Below are 14,913 nucleotides of genomic sequence, written 5' to 3' on the forward strand. Positions count from 1 at the left end.
AGGTGGGCAGTTTGTGTCGTCATTGCTGCACACCCAGCTCCCAGCACAGCGCCTGCACCATAAACACTTGTGAATGAATGAATGAATGAATGGATGGATGAATGGATGAATGAATGATAGGGGGCTGAGACCCAGAGAAAGCCCCAGGGGACTCACATTCCAGAACCTTCTCCTGACTCACCCTGGTCTCTGGAGCACTGTGTTGGCAGTGCGGCCACAAAGAAGAAGACATGCCTGGCTTGGGGTCCTGGGTACTAAGCTGGACTCCTGTTTGCCTTGGCTCGTGCTTTGGGGACTCCCGGCAAGTCAGCTTCCTGTAAGGTGGGTCCCATGCAGGTCCCAGCAGCACAGGGTTGGGGTGCTAAGGGGACGGGATGGTATGTGGTGAGGGCTCAGCATGAAGTAGGTGCTCAGTAAACGGGAGTGGCTGTGGGGGAGGCTCTGGCTTGTGGTCCCCTCCCCCTCTGCTCCAGGGCCTGTAATTACCACTCACCCTGGTCAGTGGGCTCGAGAGATTCCATGTGTGGGCAGGGCTGTGGCCGGGGTGCTCGCCCAGCCACAGGCGGGTCCCACGGGCACTGTCCGACCCGGGGCCTCACGGCTGACATTCCAGGCACGTTTCCCAGCCCCGGGGCTGCCACAGGCCCACACAGGGGTGGGGGTAGGGGTCGTAGGCTTCAGGCTGGACAGACCAGTCAGCCTCCCAGGCTGGGCTGCTTGACCACCAACTTCCTGCTGGGCCTCCTGAGGCTCAGAGGGGCCTCCGAGTCCTTCCTTCTGCCTCCACTGCCACCATCACCGCTCAGCCACCGTGGCACAGAAGCTTCCATCCAGACCCCCCAGAAAGTCCCTCCTCACATTCAGCCAGAGAGGTCCTTTGAAACTCTGGCCCAGCCCCGGGTGCCCCCTGCTGAATTGTACCCTCAGAGCCTCGAGAATCGGATCTGGACTCACAGAGCCTCCTCCTCACTCACCCTTCCTGCTATACCGACATCCTCCGTGTCTCTGAAACGGTCCAAGCACATGCCGCCTCATGGCCTTCCCTCTGTCTGGAACATTCTTCACCCAGGCATCCACAGGGCCTGCTCTGTCCCTTTCTTCAGGTTTCTGCTCAAGTGTCATCTTCATAGGAAGCCTCCTCTGATCCCCCCACGTCCATGTGGCGCCCGGGAATCTACATTCTCCTTCCTGCTCGATGTTCCCCTGGGGTGTTCCTCACCATCTGACACCCTGTAGGTTCTACTTATCCACAGGGACACAAGATTTTGATCTGCTTTGGGGCGCCTGGGGGGCACAGCCGGTTGGGCGTCAGACTCTTGGCTTAGGCTCAGGTCACGATCTCGGGGTCTTGAGATTGCGTCAGGCTCCCTGCTCCGCGAGGAGGCCGCTTCAGATTCTCTCTCTCCTCCCTCTGCCTCTGGCCCTCCCTCCGCTCACGCCTCTCTCTCTCATAAATAAATAAATCTTAATTTTAAAAAAAGCTTTATTCTCTGTTGTATCTTCAGTTTCCAGTGCATAATCAGTGCTCAACAAACATTTGCTGAATGACTGAACAAACCACCCCGTGAGTTCTTGGCAGATAAGGACACTGAGGTCCCTCGGGGTAGGTGACCAGCCCAAGGCCACACAGCTAGTCTGAGATGCAGCCAGGAGAGGAGGGGAGCTTGGGTCCGTGAGATCCTGGAGCTGGCATCTCGGAAACGGTTTTGGGAGAATAGCAGATGCGACCGAGACCCTAGCAGTGGATCTCGACGATTCTGTTGCCCTGCCAGCCCCAGGGCCAGGCAGTCCTCGGGCTGATCCAGGAGTCCCGGCCTGCCTGCCCAGGCATTCCAGGCTCTGACCCAGGTTCCGAGCTTTCTATTTTGAGCCTCCTCAGCCTGAGGACTGTGTGTTCCCAGCAGGCGGCGCGGGCCAGAGGCTGAGCCTGGGCGTGGCTGTCACCCTAACCGGGGGCCTCGTGGGTGGGTGCTGAAGCTGGGGCCCTGCCAGGGCGTCCAAGGACCCAGATCCCCCGGTCCTTAACCTGTTGTCCGCTGAGGCGTCTGGCACAGGCCTTGTTACCCGCCTGACTGCCCCGCATTCAAGCCCCTGCCCTGGTATCTCCCGGGAGTGCTCTTGACTCATCCCACCTTGGATTATACACTTCTGTTTGTCCCCAGGGCTTTGGGGCCCATTCAAATTCTGGCTCTGCCCCTTTAAAGAAGTGACCTTGGACAAGTCATTTGACCTCTCTCAGCTTGTTTCCTCACCTGGGAAATGGGGACAGTAAGCGCTCCTGTCTCCTGGATTGCTGGATCACACATTCGGTGGGCTCAAACTGGTCGAAGTGCCCTGCACTTAGCAAGCATGTGATCATGGGCCCCCACCTGGGGGGCATTTCTTCCCCATGTGCCCTGATTTATTCCCCCACTGCCCTTCTCACCACCTGGTGCATTTGCATTCGTTGTCGCTTGCTTGTGTGTCTGCCTCTCCAGAACATAACTCACAACATAACCGGGGCAGGGAGTTATGCCCTTTCCACCGCTGTGTCCTCTGTGCTCATCACAGCACCTGGCACACAGTAGGGCCGCAATAGATATCTGGTGAAAGAACAAAGAAATGAATAATGACCACTCCGGGAACATAGGCTCCGACCTCAGAAAACGTGTCCTCACTCCCTTCCTCAGCCTAGGGAGGGGGGCACCTAGCGTTCTTGGGTGCTTGTTGGTACCAGATACCAGGCCCCGCTGCTCCATCTCAGCCAATGGCGCTGAGCGAGTAGCGTCATCCTTGATTCACAGATGGGGAGGATGAGGTGGAGACGGAGTCACCTGTCCAATGTCACACCGTGGTCAGCACCTGAGCCAGGATTCCGGCCCAGGACTGTTCTTGGGATGGCTCAGTCTTTCCCCAGAGGGAGCTGGTGGTGACGGAGAGGATGGTGGTGCCAGTGATGAGGTCCTAGGGGAAGGAGGGATGGGAAGTGAGTCAGCCCCTCCCGAGTGACATCTCTCTTTGTGTCTCCCTGGATCCCTTTGTCCCTGTCTTTGTCTATCTCTCTTTGACTCTGTATCTCTCTCCCTGTCTTGTGTATTTGACCCACTGTCTAGACGCAGCTACGGGCAGCAGACCCCTAGCTACAGGGTTGGAGCTGGGGCCTACCTGGGGGCGGACTGACATTTGGGATTGAGCAGAGGATCTGGAGCCAGACTAGGCCCTAGGGTCCCGGTCTGTCTCCATGCTTCGGGGACAACCTTGGAACCCCTCTTGGGGCACTTGAGAGCCCCAGGCCCGGTTTCAGAAGACCTGTGTTGGAATCCCTGATTTATGAATATCCCAGCTCCATGGCCTTGGACACTTGACCTCACTTTCTGTAAAATGGGACCATCAGCAGTCCTCTCATGTAGGCTTCTATAAGGAGGAATGATGTGAGGCCCTGCTTGGCTTCCTGAAGCCCTAAGTAATAAGGAAAGCATTTGATAAATTACAAATTGTGATGATTTCTTTTTAGCAGGTGGAGAAAGTAAGACTCAGAATCACTTTACTCATTCATCAAACATCATTGAACATGTGCCAGGTGCTCGGTTTCGCATTCATTAACCCGGGGGTTGGTAAACTATGGCCCTCAGGCCAAATCTGGCCCCACGGCCTGCTTTTGTTAATAAAGTTTTATTGACAATCAGCATGACCATTCATTTACTTATCATCTTCAACTGCCTTACTCTGCAACTGCAACATTGAAGAGTTGTAAAAGAGACCATAAGACACCCCCCTCCCAAATGGAGATATTTATTTACTATTTGGCTTTTTACAGAAAAAGTCTGCAATGCCTGAATTAATCCATCACAGCCCTGGAGGGCTGATTTATGAATTTTACAGATGAAAAACTAAAGCCTTTGCCTGTTGAGGTTCAGAGGGTTGGGCCTCGGTAAACGGTATCAGGTCTTATTCTTCCTCCCCTGTCCCTTAGGGTCCCTCCCAACTCTCGTTCCCATCCTACATGGATGCTGATGGGCAAGTGGAAGCCTACAGTGGAAGGAATCCTGTTTGAGGCTTAAGTAGATCTGAATTTGAATCTTACCTTGGCCCTTCTCTTGCTGGTGACCTTGGGTGAGAGGTCTGACACACAGTAGGTATTTAATCAACGCCACACCCCTTGCTGTGAGTGTTGGCTTTCTTCCAGGCTCCATCCAGGTTATGGTGGGGGGGGGGGTACATTACCAATCACAGCCGTGGGCTGGTCGGGCATTATGGTTACAATGAATGGGAATGTGGGGCATTGGTGAGAGAGTATTTTGGGTGCCTGAAGGGCTTTCTAGAGCTCCATATAAGTGGGGGAGGGGGATCTCACTGTCCCCCAAGCCTACCCCCCATGTCATAGTCTCTCTCTCCCCTAGCTTGAGGCCCCTGTCTGGTCCTTGCCTGTGGTACCCCCTCCCCTGCTTCTCTCCCAAACTTCTTTCCAGCTTCCCTCCTGCTGATCTTGGGGAGCTCTAGGTTTGCAGTCAGCCCTTTTCCAGCGGTCACCAACACGCAGTCCTTCCTGCTGCCTGGAGGAGGAAATGTTGGTGACTCAGGGACCTCTGGCTCCCCCCAGCCGCAGCCCCAGCATCATGAGCAAGTGCTGCTAAGAATGGAGGGGGCTCTCCCCTGACAGCCCCGCCCCTTGCCTGCTGTACCTCTCTGAGGGCAGCCTTCCCATATGAATTAATTCAATAGTTTATTTTCCCGATGCTGGTGACACTTTGGGCAAATTCTTTCATTCTCAGCTCTGTAGACGGGGCTCCGGTGGTACCTACTGCTTTAGGATGTTGTGAGAAAGAAATGCATCGGTGAGAGGAAGAGCTTGGCCTGGCCCCGAGCTTGGTGGGTACTCCATACAAGTGCTCATGGACTTATTTGAGGGTCCCCTGGACACTCCCTGAAGCCTCCCCAAGGCCAGCCTGGTGCTGGGGTGAGGGAAAGACGGAGGACACAAGAGGACACAGGTGCCAAAGACACAGTCCTTGTCCTCACCAAAATGCCGTGGACTTTCAGATGCATCTCTCCAACCTGGACGCCTCCCTGACCTCAGACCCCAGGTCTCACCCCCTCTTCCCCATTGCTGCTGGGGTGACTAATAGTCACAAATTCAGCACAGCCATCACCCAACCCCTGATCCTGTCCTCAAATGTTCCCTGTCTCGGTTACTGGCTCCTTCATCCTCCAGGTACATCCTCCAAACCTGGGAGTCATCCTTGACCCTTTGTTCTCACTTGCTCCCACATGCGATTGCTCGCCACATCCTGTTGCCCCCCACCTCCATTGCCTCACGCGGCCCATGCCACCAGCACCTTCTGCTTGGGGGCCTCATGCCTACAGTTTGTTCTTCACATACAGCCAGAGGGATCCCCTTATATCTAACAGATCAGTTCCCTCCCCTGCTTAGAGACCTCCTTGCTCAGAGTAAAAGCCAGTCATCCCCATGGCCCCTCAAGGCCCTGTATAATCCCCTCCCCCAGCAACCCTATACCTCTCTGATGATTTCATCTCCTCCCGCCCTCCCCCTTGCTCCTCCTTCCCAACCCAGTGGCCTCTTTGCTGTTCCTCTAATAAGCCTCAGAACTTTCTACCTCAGGGCCTTTGCACGTGCCCTTCCCTGTGCTTGGAAATCTCACCCATTATATATTCACACGACTCACTCCTTCACCCCCTTCAGGTCTCAGCTTGGATGCCACCCTCAGAGCAGCCCTCTCTGAGCCCCTGTCCCTTTCCAGCATAAATATTTTCCACCTCTTTTATGCTGTCTCTCTCTGTACCCTGGTCCTGCTTTATTTGTCCTTTATGAGTGGAGGAGATTGCACACGGGGAAGGGACTCCCAAAAAGGGGGATAGTGTGCACGACGGCCTGGGACTGTGAGCAGTGAGGGGGTTCAGCATGGTGGCCGAGGAGAGATTGGTGAAGACAGTAGGGCAGGCTGAGCTCCAGGATAAAGCCTTGTCCAGGCAGGAGGAAGAAGAGCGCTAGGCCAGCAGTCAGTAGGCTGGGGTTACCCTGGTTCTGTTGCTCCCTGGCTGTGAGACTTCTAGGGACGCCTGGGTGGCTCAGTGGTTAAGCATTTGCCCTTTGGCCCACGGCATGATCCTGGAGTCCCGGGATCAAGTCCCACATTGGGCTCCCTGCGTGGAGCCTGCTTCTCCCTCTGCCTGTGTCTCTGCCTCTCTCTCTCTGTGTCTCTCATGAATAAATAAATAAAATCTAAAAAAAAAAAAAAAAAGTCCTGGCCCGCTGTGCACCCAAGCATCTTCAACTCCTGTTGGAGACCAACTAAGTGGACCCGTTATTTGACAGATGGGGAAACTGAGGCTGCAGAACTACTTCTCTGACCTGGTTAAAGGGATAGGGATGAACCAGGGATTGTTAGTCACTTGCAACTTATCTTGAATGAGTTCCTTGGGTTCTTGGCTACTCAGTGACTTCTAGAGCTCAGAAAGCCCAGGAGGCAGGGTGGGCGCTGGGTGGGGGAGCTCCCTGGTCTGGACAGAGAAAGCAGGAGCGCCAGGCTGGTGAGGATAGGATGTCAGGGAGCTGAGATCCACAAACACAACATCCGTGGCCATGACACAGGCAGGTGACACATGCTGTCTGGGGGTCACCCCTGGGCCACGCAGCCTTGTCACATAAACTTCCCCTCCACGCGCAGTGTGACTGGTACTCTATTCTGTGAGCTGCCATTTCCTGACTGTGTGACTCTGGGCAAGTCACTTCCCTTCTCTGAGCTCCAATTTCCTCTTCTGTAAGGAGAGATAATGGAAGTACCCACCCCGCTGGCTGTTGGGAGCATTTACCCCACCCCTGCCACACTGACCCATTTGCTATCCCTTAAACGTGCCAGGCATGCTCCTACCTCAGGGCCTTTGCACTTGCTGTTCTCAGCGCCTGCTACGCCTTTCCCAAAGATGGCTTGCTCTCACTCCTCCTTCAGGTCTCTGCTCAAGCATCACAGCTCAGTGAGACTTTCTGTGACCCCTGACACTCCCTTCCTCTCTTAATTTGTCTTTAGCTCTTACCACTACCCGATGCATCCTGGTTTTGCTTATTTGTCTGTCTACCTCCCCTGGGACAGCAGCTCCATTTTTGTCCCTGTCCCCCAGCATGACACCTGGCACAGAAGGTGCTCACTAAAGACTTGCAGAATGGTTGACTGAACGAACAAACACATGAAGAGCCCTCAGCACCGTGCCCGGCCCACACTAGGCACTCAATGCCCGACGTGGTGCATGGTGCTGTTTTGGGCAGCGGCTTCCCAGTGGCCCTTCACTCCCGCCCCCTCAAATCCTGCTCTCACCAGCCCCGCACTCCTGCCTTGTCCTCCCGGCCTACCTCCCTGCTGCCGGCACAGCCTCATCCCTGGGTCAGGGCGACCTCTGGGGAGTCACAGGCCTGTGGGGCAGGCTCCCTCGGGCTCTGCCTCTGGCTCCTCTTACATCCCCGGGGGGAAGAGGCTTCTGGGAAGCGGGCAGAGCAATGCTTTGAAGCTCCCCTGAGTCAGACCCACCGAGCTCCTGGGCCTTCCTTCGACGTCGCCTGATGTGACCTTGCTATTGCACAAATGGGACAGAGAGACTAGGAGAGGGGCAGCCGTGCCGGGCGGCTCATCTTCGGGGCCCCTGGAGCCTTCGGGGCCGCTTCCAGGACGCCGGCTCCTTTGTGGCGCCCAGCACAGGCCTGGGACTCAGGCGCCTGTCTTCCAGATGGCAAGACTGACTCTGGTCTAGGCTTTGGGACCAGGTTTGAATCTCATCCTCCCACTTCCTGGCCGTGTGATCTGAGGCTTGTCCCTCGGTCCCTCTGAGTGACAGTTTCCTTGTCTGTACAGCGGCGAGCTAATGCTTTCCAGCTCTCGGGGGGGGGGGCTGGGGTCTGGGAGGACAAGACCGGCCATCTGGCCGGCATCTAGGGCCCCGACCCCTCCCCTGGGCCTCAGGTGTCCTGGCTCCCGAGCCCCCTGGGCCCTGGCCACTCCGGGGCCTGGCGCCGAGCCTCGTGGTTGGGGTAATCCGCAGTCCCAGGAGGCTGCTGCTGCTGCTGCTGCTGCTGCTGCTGCTGCTGCTGGAGTTTTTCCCCTCCTCATCCTGGCCTCCCTTCTCCAGAACCAGCTTGTTTTTGTTTTCTGTTTTTACGGCTCCATAAATGAGTCACGAGCCTGATTTGATTTAATTTCGTTGTAACTGTTATCTTTTCAAGCTTGTTTTTTTCCACTCAGTTACTCACGAGACCACAAAACCTAAACAGGACAGGGCCTTCCCCTGCCTGCTGCCCAGCACCCACGGCCCGGCCTCCTGGGCCTCTGGGGCTCGGGGCCAGGCTCAGCAGCTCCTGGGGGCCAGAGGTGGGCTCCGGGGCTCCGGGGGGGTGGGTGCGCAGTGGCCGTGCAGAGCCGGGTGGCCTGCGACCCGGGCCGTAGCCCTGCCGTGCGCGCTGTGTGACCCTGGAGGTGTTGTTTAAGCTCTCTGGGCCCGATTCCTCCTTGGCTAGCTTCAGGACAGGGAGTCAGAAACTCCGACATCGCGGGTCGGGAGGTGACATGATGAGTGAGGTAGGCTGGGTGGTGACTGCCACGAACTGGAGAGCATAGGCCCTTCTCAGGGGACAGCTGCCTCTTAGCCGGCACACGGCCCAGATCTTTCCATTTATCGAGGGAAGCCAGAAATCTGAGGTCGCATGTGAAAAGTCCTGATTTTTAAATGTTGGCCAACGAACCAAATTAAAAACAACAAACAACCCAACTCCGTGGACACGTCTGGTTTAGAAGGTTCTAGAAGCGTCAGCCCGGCCCACACTCCAGCTGTGGCTGGAGTTCCTTCTCCCTGCACACCTTTGCCAAGCAGCTCCCTCTGCCTGGAACACTCCCCCCTCTTCCTCACCTCACCTTCTTGATGGTGAGTGTGTCACTCCTCTCCCACATGCCCCTGGGTGCCCCTGGTCACCACGGGGCGTCGGGTCACCCCTGAAGTCGTTTATTTCTCCCACTGACAATGAGCTCAGGAGGAGGACTTCAGGAGCCAGTGAGGGGCTGAGGGATGGGGGTGCAGGGGGGTGGCAGGACCCCGGCCAGGGGGAAGGAGGGGTTGAGGGCTGCTCCTCCAGGCTTGTGTCAGGCCATGTGACACGCGTGCACCAATCAGGCACGCCCATGCCAGTTTTATGAATCAGAAGTTGGAAATGATGGGGGTGGTGCTCGGGAGTCCATTCTGGGGTGGGTGGGGCCGCCTCTTCCTCTACTTTTTCCAGAGGCTGCAGTGGGCGGGCGTTCTAGGGGCCGTGACCAGGGCCCAGTGGTAGTAGCCGCAGTGCAGACTGAAAAGTTTTGCAGAAATGCCTCTCTCCGTGATTATTTAGGGTTGGCAATGAGAAGGACATTGCACTGTGCTGTCGTGCAATTGTGTTTAAGTACGTTTAAATATAGCAACACTCGATTCACTTTGTTCATCCTAAGAATTTGCATAATTATATGTGAAGAGAGGAGAAAATCAATTTATTTTCACTTTTTTTTTTTTTTTAACGTTGCAAAACAGGGTCTTAGTCAAGTTTCTTTAAGGTGGATCTTTAATTTGAAATTTTGGCCCTGATTCTCAATGAATTCACTGTATGGGCTTCCCTCCCCCGCCCCAGGCCAAATTGTCTACCTTTGTTTTCTGAGCTTCCAGAAATTGCCGCCCCTGCCCCCTGCCAGGCACAGCTCTTGTTCTGTGAGGGGTACCAGGGTCTCCAATGCTGGGAAGCCCTGGGATGTCTCCTAAACTGGGGTCTGCTTCCATCACCCTCACCTGTAGCCTCCACCTACCAGCCTTCTGGGCTAGGCCCTGCCTCCCTGTCTGTCTGGCCTACTGGCCTTTCAGTAGTGCCCCAGCCTAGAATGGAAGCCCGGCGGGAGCTCAAGATCACGGAGTCCTGGAAACAGCATTTTTCCCTCCAGGACAAAGGAATCCTGACTTTCAGATGACTAAGCCCCTGCAATTCTAAAATTCTAATGTATAAGAGGCCCAGTAAACCCAGATCACTCGGTAGATATTTATTGAGCATCTACTATGTGCCAAGCACATCAGTGACCAGAACAAGCAAGCTCCCTGCCTTCGTGGCACCTACGTTGTAGCAGTGAAGACAATCAAGAAACAAATGAGTAAGAGAGTATATCAGATAGTGAAATAAGTGGCAAAAGTGGATGAGGAGTACAGGGGCTGTAGTGTAATGCGGGCTGGTCATAGAAGGATCTGGAAGGTGGAGGAAAGTGAGGGGACCGGCCCTGCAGACCTCTGGGGTAGAGTGCTCCCCAAGGTGGGAATAGCAGATGCAAACACCCTGAGGTGGGAAAAATTTTGCATTGTTGGGGAAACATAAGGAGAGCAATCTGGTCGAGGGAGCCAGGGGGAGGCCCACAGAGCCCAGATCACTCAGGGCTGTTGGGCCCCAGGAGGAGGAGTTTGGATTTTATTGCAAGTGAAGTGGGAACCCCTGGAGGGTTGTGACACAGGAGGGGCAGCGTCTGACTGAGGTTCCGACACAGGCTTTCTCGGCCTGGGCACTCTGGGCATCTGGCCAGCTGTTCTCTGTTGGGGGGTGGGGGTGCTGTCCTGTGCCGGAGGCTGAGCAGCATCTCTGGCCTCTCCCCACTGGATGCCAGTAGCACTTCTCCCCACACCGAGTTGTGACAATTGAAAATACTTCCAGACATTGTCAGATGTGCCCTGGGGTGCAAAATCGCCCCCAGTTGGGAACTACTGGTCTAACAGGATCCCTCTGGCTGCAAATGAGGAGAGCAGGCTGTAGGCAGTCCAGGGAGTGGAGGAAGTAGAGGGAAGAGAAGCCCTTGGATTCTGGGCCTGTTTTGAAGGTGAAGTGAGCAGGATTGGTTGGGTTGTACCTGGAGAGAGAGAGAGAGAGAGAGAGAGAGAAGAGAGAGAACCTAGGATGTTTCAAGAAGGGATTCTGAGCCTGAAGGAAGCCTCGAGACCTCTGCTCCAGTGCAAGGGTTGCAAACTCAGGTGCCTCCAGGGCCAGACAAGCAGTACAGATGGTGAAGGGGCTGGCAGGACGGGCAGGCCTGTCTCAAGGGTGGGCACTGCCCAGTTGCAGCCCAGCGGTGCCATGGGGGAAGGCCAGGACTTCCAGTGTTTCATGAGCAGCTGTAAATCTGGATTGATGTTTCTGGAGTTTTCAGTGTTGGGGGCAAATCTACAAATGTTACAGACCGGATCTGTCCTGAGGGCCATGAGTTTGACACCCCTTGCCCCCCTCCAGCCCTGTCATCTTGCAGACGGGGTGGGGGAGTGGGGGGGTGGCTGCTGCAGAGGAGGATGGCCACCCCTGTGTTGGGGCAGGGCTGGGAGCCTTCTGGGGAGGGAAGTGGGGCTTGGACTCAGCTCAGAAGAAGGGTCAGATGCCGACAAAAAAAAAGAGGAGAGGGCATTCCAGGAGGTGGAGGAGTGTGAGTGAGGGTGCGAGGGTGTGGAGGTGGGAATAGGGAAGACTAGTTTTTGGGGGAGGAGGGAGATAAGCAGAGATGGAACCAGGAGGGAAGAGGAGATAATGGGGAGGGGTGTACCGGGAAATAAACGAAAAGGCCAGACCAAAAGCAGGGCTGTAAAAAAAAAAAGTCACAAAAGGATTTTAATAATATTAATAATTTCACTTCCGAAGTTGTTTGGCAACAAGCAGCTCATTTATTTTACCACTGACTTTGGGTTCTTGGCAATCCCCACGTACACCAGGGAGTGTTTGCCCAACAAGGAACATTCTCGTTTGCAGATTGTTTTCAAACGGCACGAAAATTTTCGTAAACACTAAATTAGGAATTTAATACTGAATTGTGAAGTTCGGGTGGATTAATGAAAGATTTATTAATTTTGATTTAGCAGGTTCCTTTAAGTATTTTAGAGGGAAAAACATTTCTTTTCCAAATCTCCCTTGCAAATTTTCCACCTCACAGCAGCCAAAATTTGAGGTGACGTGTGCAAAAATAGCTGATGTGTAATGATAGAAAGGGGTAAGCGGGGTTTAGGGAGAATCCGAGAGAGAGTGTGCTTTCAAGGGGAAGATCTGGGCAGGCTCCCTGGAGGAGGCGGTTTTGAATCCCAAGTGGCAAAAGATGGATGAAATATAGAGCAGGCAGATGAGTCAGGGTAAGTGAGGGCATGCCAGGTGGAGGCCCCTGAGTGTGCAGGTGTGAAGGTGGGAATAAGGAGGTGAGGGCCTGGACCAGGGGAGCCGGGGCTGGAGCTAGCAATGGCGAGAGGCTCTGCAAGAACCAAAGAGCAAAGGTGAGGCCTGTCGGGAGCACGGCCAGGCCCAGGAGCAGAGAGTGTGAAGAAGGATGAGGAGCTGACCTCCCTTGTTTGAATTGTTCATCGGTCCAGACGGGTGGCGGAGAGTGTGGATGCCTTGTCCTGCCCGTGGCCTATGCCCCTTCCCCTCACCCCAGTGGAGTCATCTTGGGTGCAGTAGAAGAACAAGTCACCTGTGTTGAGTGCCTGTGGGATGCCCAGCGCTTCCTCCCATCAGCTACATGAAGGAGGTGTTATGCTGCTCATCTTACAGACGACGTGGAGGCCCAGAGAGGTTACACTATGTACCTGAGGTCACACAGCGAGACGGGAGCCCAGACCTGCCTGAGTCCAAAGTCTGTGTTCTAACCTTTGCTCTGTAATGACCCTCAAGTGCCTCCCCCAGGTCTAGCTCCCTGTGACCTGAGTACCATAGTCATCCCTGTTTATCAGAGGGGTAAACCGAGGCTCTGAGTGGTGGAGTCACTTTGGTGACATCACACAAATGGAATGGGTGAAAGCCAGCGTTTAAATCCCCAGATCTGGAGCCCAGTCTCTTGCCACCAGATGACCACAGCTGCTTGCCTCCCCAGGCCTCTGTGTCCTCCTTTGATGAATGGCGGTGAGGACATTGTGCACTTGATAGGGTCCATGTGGTGGTCAGAAGTTGTGTGTATCAATCACTCAGCTCAGTGCTCAGCACTTAGTAGGTACTTTATTTTAAATTTTTATTTATTTTTAAAGATTTTATTTATTTATTTAATTTTTTTAAAAAAAGATTTTATTTATTTATTCATGAGACACACACACACATATACACAGAGAGAGAGAGAGAGAGAGAGGCAGAGACACAGGCAGAGGGAGAAGCAGGCTCCACACAGGGAGCCTGTTGTGGGACTCGATCCCAGGTCTCCAGGATCAGGCCCTGGGCTGAAGGCGCGCTAAACTGCTGAGCCACCCGGGCTGCCCAAAGGTTTTATTTATTTATTCACGAGAGACATTGAGAGAGAGGCAGAGAGACAGGCAGAGGGAGAAGCAGGTTCCGTTTGGGGAGCCCAATGCGGGACCTGATCCCAGGACCCTGGGGTCACGACCTGAGCCAAAGGCAGTCGCTCAACCACTGAGCCACCCAGGTGCCCCACTTAGTAGGTGCTTTCCAGCTGATGGCTATGATTATTTGTGTGAAGGTGGCTGCATATGAAACAAGTGACTTAATGTGAGGCACTTAGAGCAGTACCCTGGTGGCACCGATGTACCGGCGGACACATAGTTAGAAATGCTAGATGCTAGTGTTCCAGGACCTCCCACAGGGCACAGCCTGATACCCTTCCAAACCTCCCTCCTTCCCAAATGGCCTTCCACGTGTCTGCCTTCATCTGACAAACTGACGTCAGGCCCAGGTCAGGATTTGGGGGTAAGGAGGATGTAGTGTCTCCGGCCCTTTGGTCAGACAGATGCTGAGAGCACTGGAGGATGAGTCCAGAAATCTGAATTTGAACCCTGGACTCACTCTGTGGCCCCAGGCGAGTGCCTTGCCCTCTCTGAGCCTTAGCCTCCCCTTTCCTCTGCAGAGCCTGGGCCAGGCTGCCCTGGGAGGTGCCAGTCCTGCACAGGGATGGGGGCAGTTCCTGTGTCCCCCGTGGCCACCAGTCCCTGCGTCCTGCCTCCCGAGCTGCAGGCCCGCCCGGCTCAGCTGTGACGACCAACCAGCCAATCTGTTTACTGAACTGACTGACCCCTTCCGGGAACTCGGCCCAAGCTTCCCAGAACTCGGGTATTAATGACCTGGAGCCACATGACAGAGCATGACACAGCACTTTTGGGCGCGGGGCAGGGCCCAGAGGGGCGCGTGGGGGGCCGTGGCCCAGCCCCCAAGCCCGGCTGCTGGCCGGTGAGTCAACCGGGCCTCCTGCAGCTTCCCGATCGCAGCCACCCTGCCACCCTCCCCGGTCCCCGGGACCTAGTCACCGCGCAGGGCCACCCCGGGACCCCCGGACTTCTGCCCCAGTGACCTAGAAGAGGTCTTGGGTGATCAGGGCTGCCCTCTGGGGTTACAGATGGAGAAGGCAGGGCCCAGGGGACTGGAGTAAATGACTGTAAGCACTTATTAAGCACTTAAGGTATTCGAGGCACTGGGCAAATATCTTGTCCTAGTCTCATGACAACCCTATGATACAGTGGGTGCCAGATGGGGAAATTGAGGCTCGTAGGGGAGCAAGAGCATGCAGCGGTGCAGGGCAGCACTGGATCCCAGCTCTTTGTGACCTCAGGCGATCTCCTTTCAATCCCCCAACAATTTGACAAGGAGGTGCCTGTGGTCTGTTCCACAGCTGGGAAAACTGAGGCCCAGAGGGGCTGACTACCCTGCCTGTGGTCTCAGTACTCGTCAGCTTCAAGGACCAGTGCTCGGAACCAGTGCTTGGCACACAGTGAGTGCTCACACGGTGTCTGTCGGCTGACGGGTGGGTGAGCGCACACTCACGTGGGCTTTGGTGCCAGGCAGAGCTGGGTTCGAATCCTGGCTGTGCCTTTCTCTGGCTGCTCGGCTGGGAGCATGCTGCTGCACCCCTGCTGCACCATGCTGCTGCACCCCTGCGACACCTCAGTTTTTTCACTGGAAAGGGTCAT

The sequence above is a fragment of the Canis aureus genome, chromosome 26, assembly GCF_053574225.1.
Source record: "Canis aureus isolate CA01 chromosome 26, VMU_Caureus_v.1.0, whole genome shotgun sequence".
Taxonomy (NCBI): domain Eukaryota; kingdom Metazoa; phylum Chordata; class Mammalia; order Carnivora; family Canidae; genus Canis; species Canis aureus.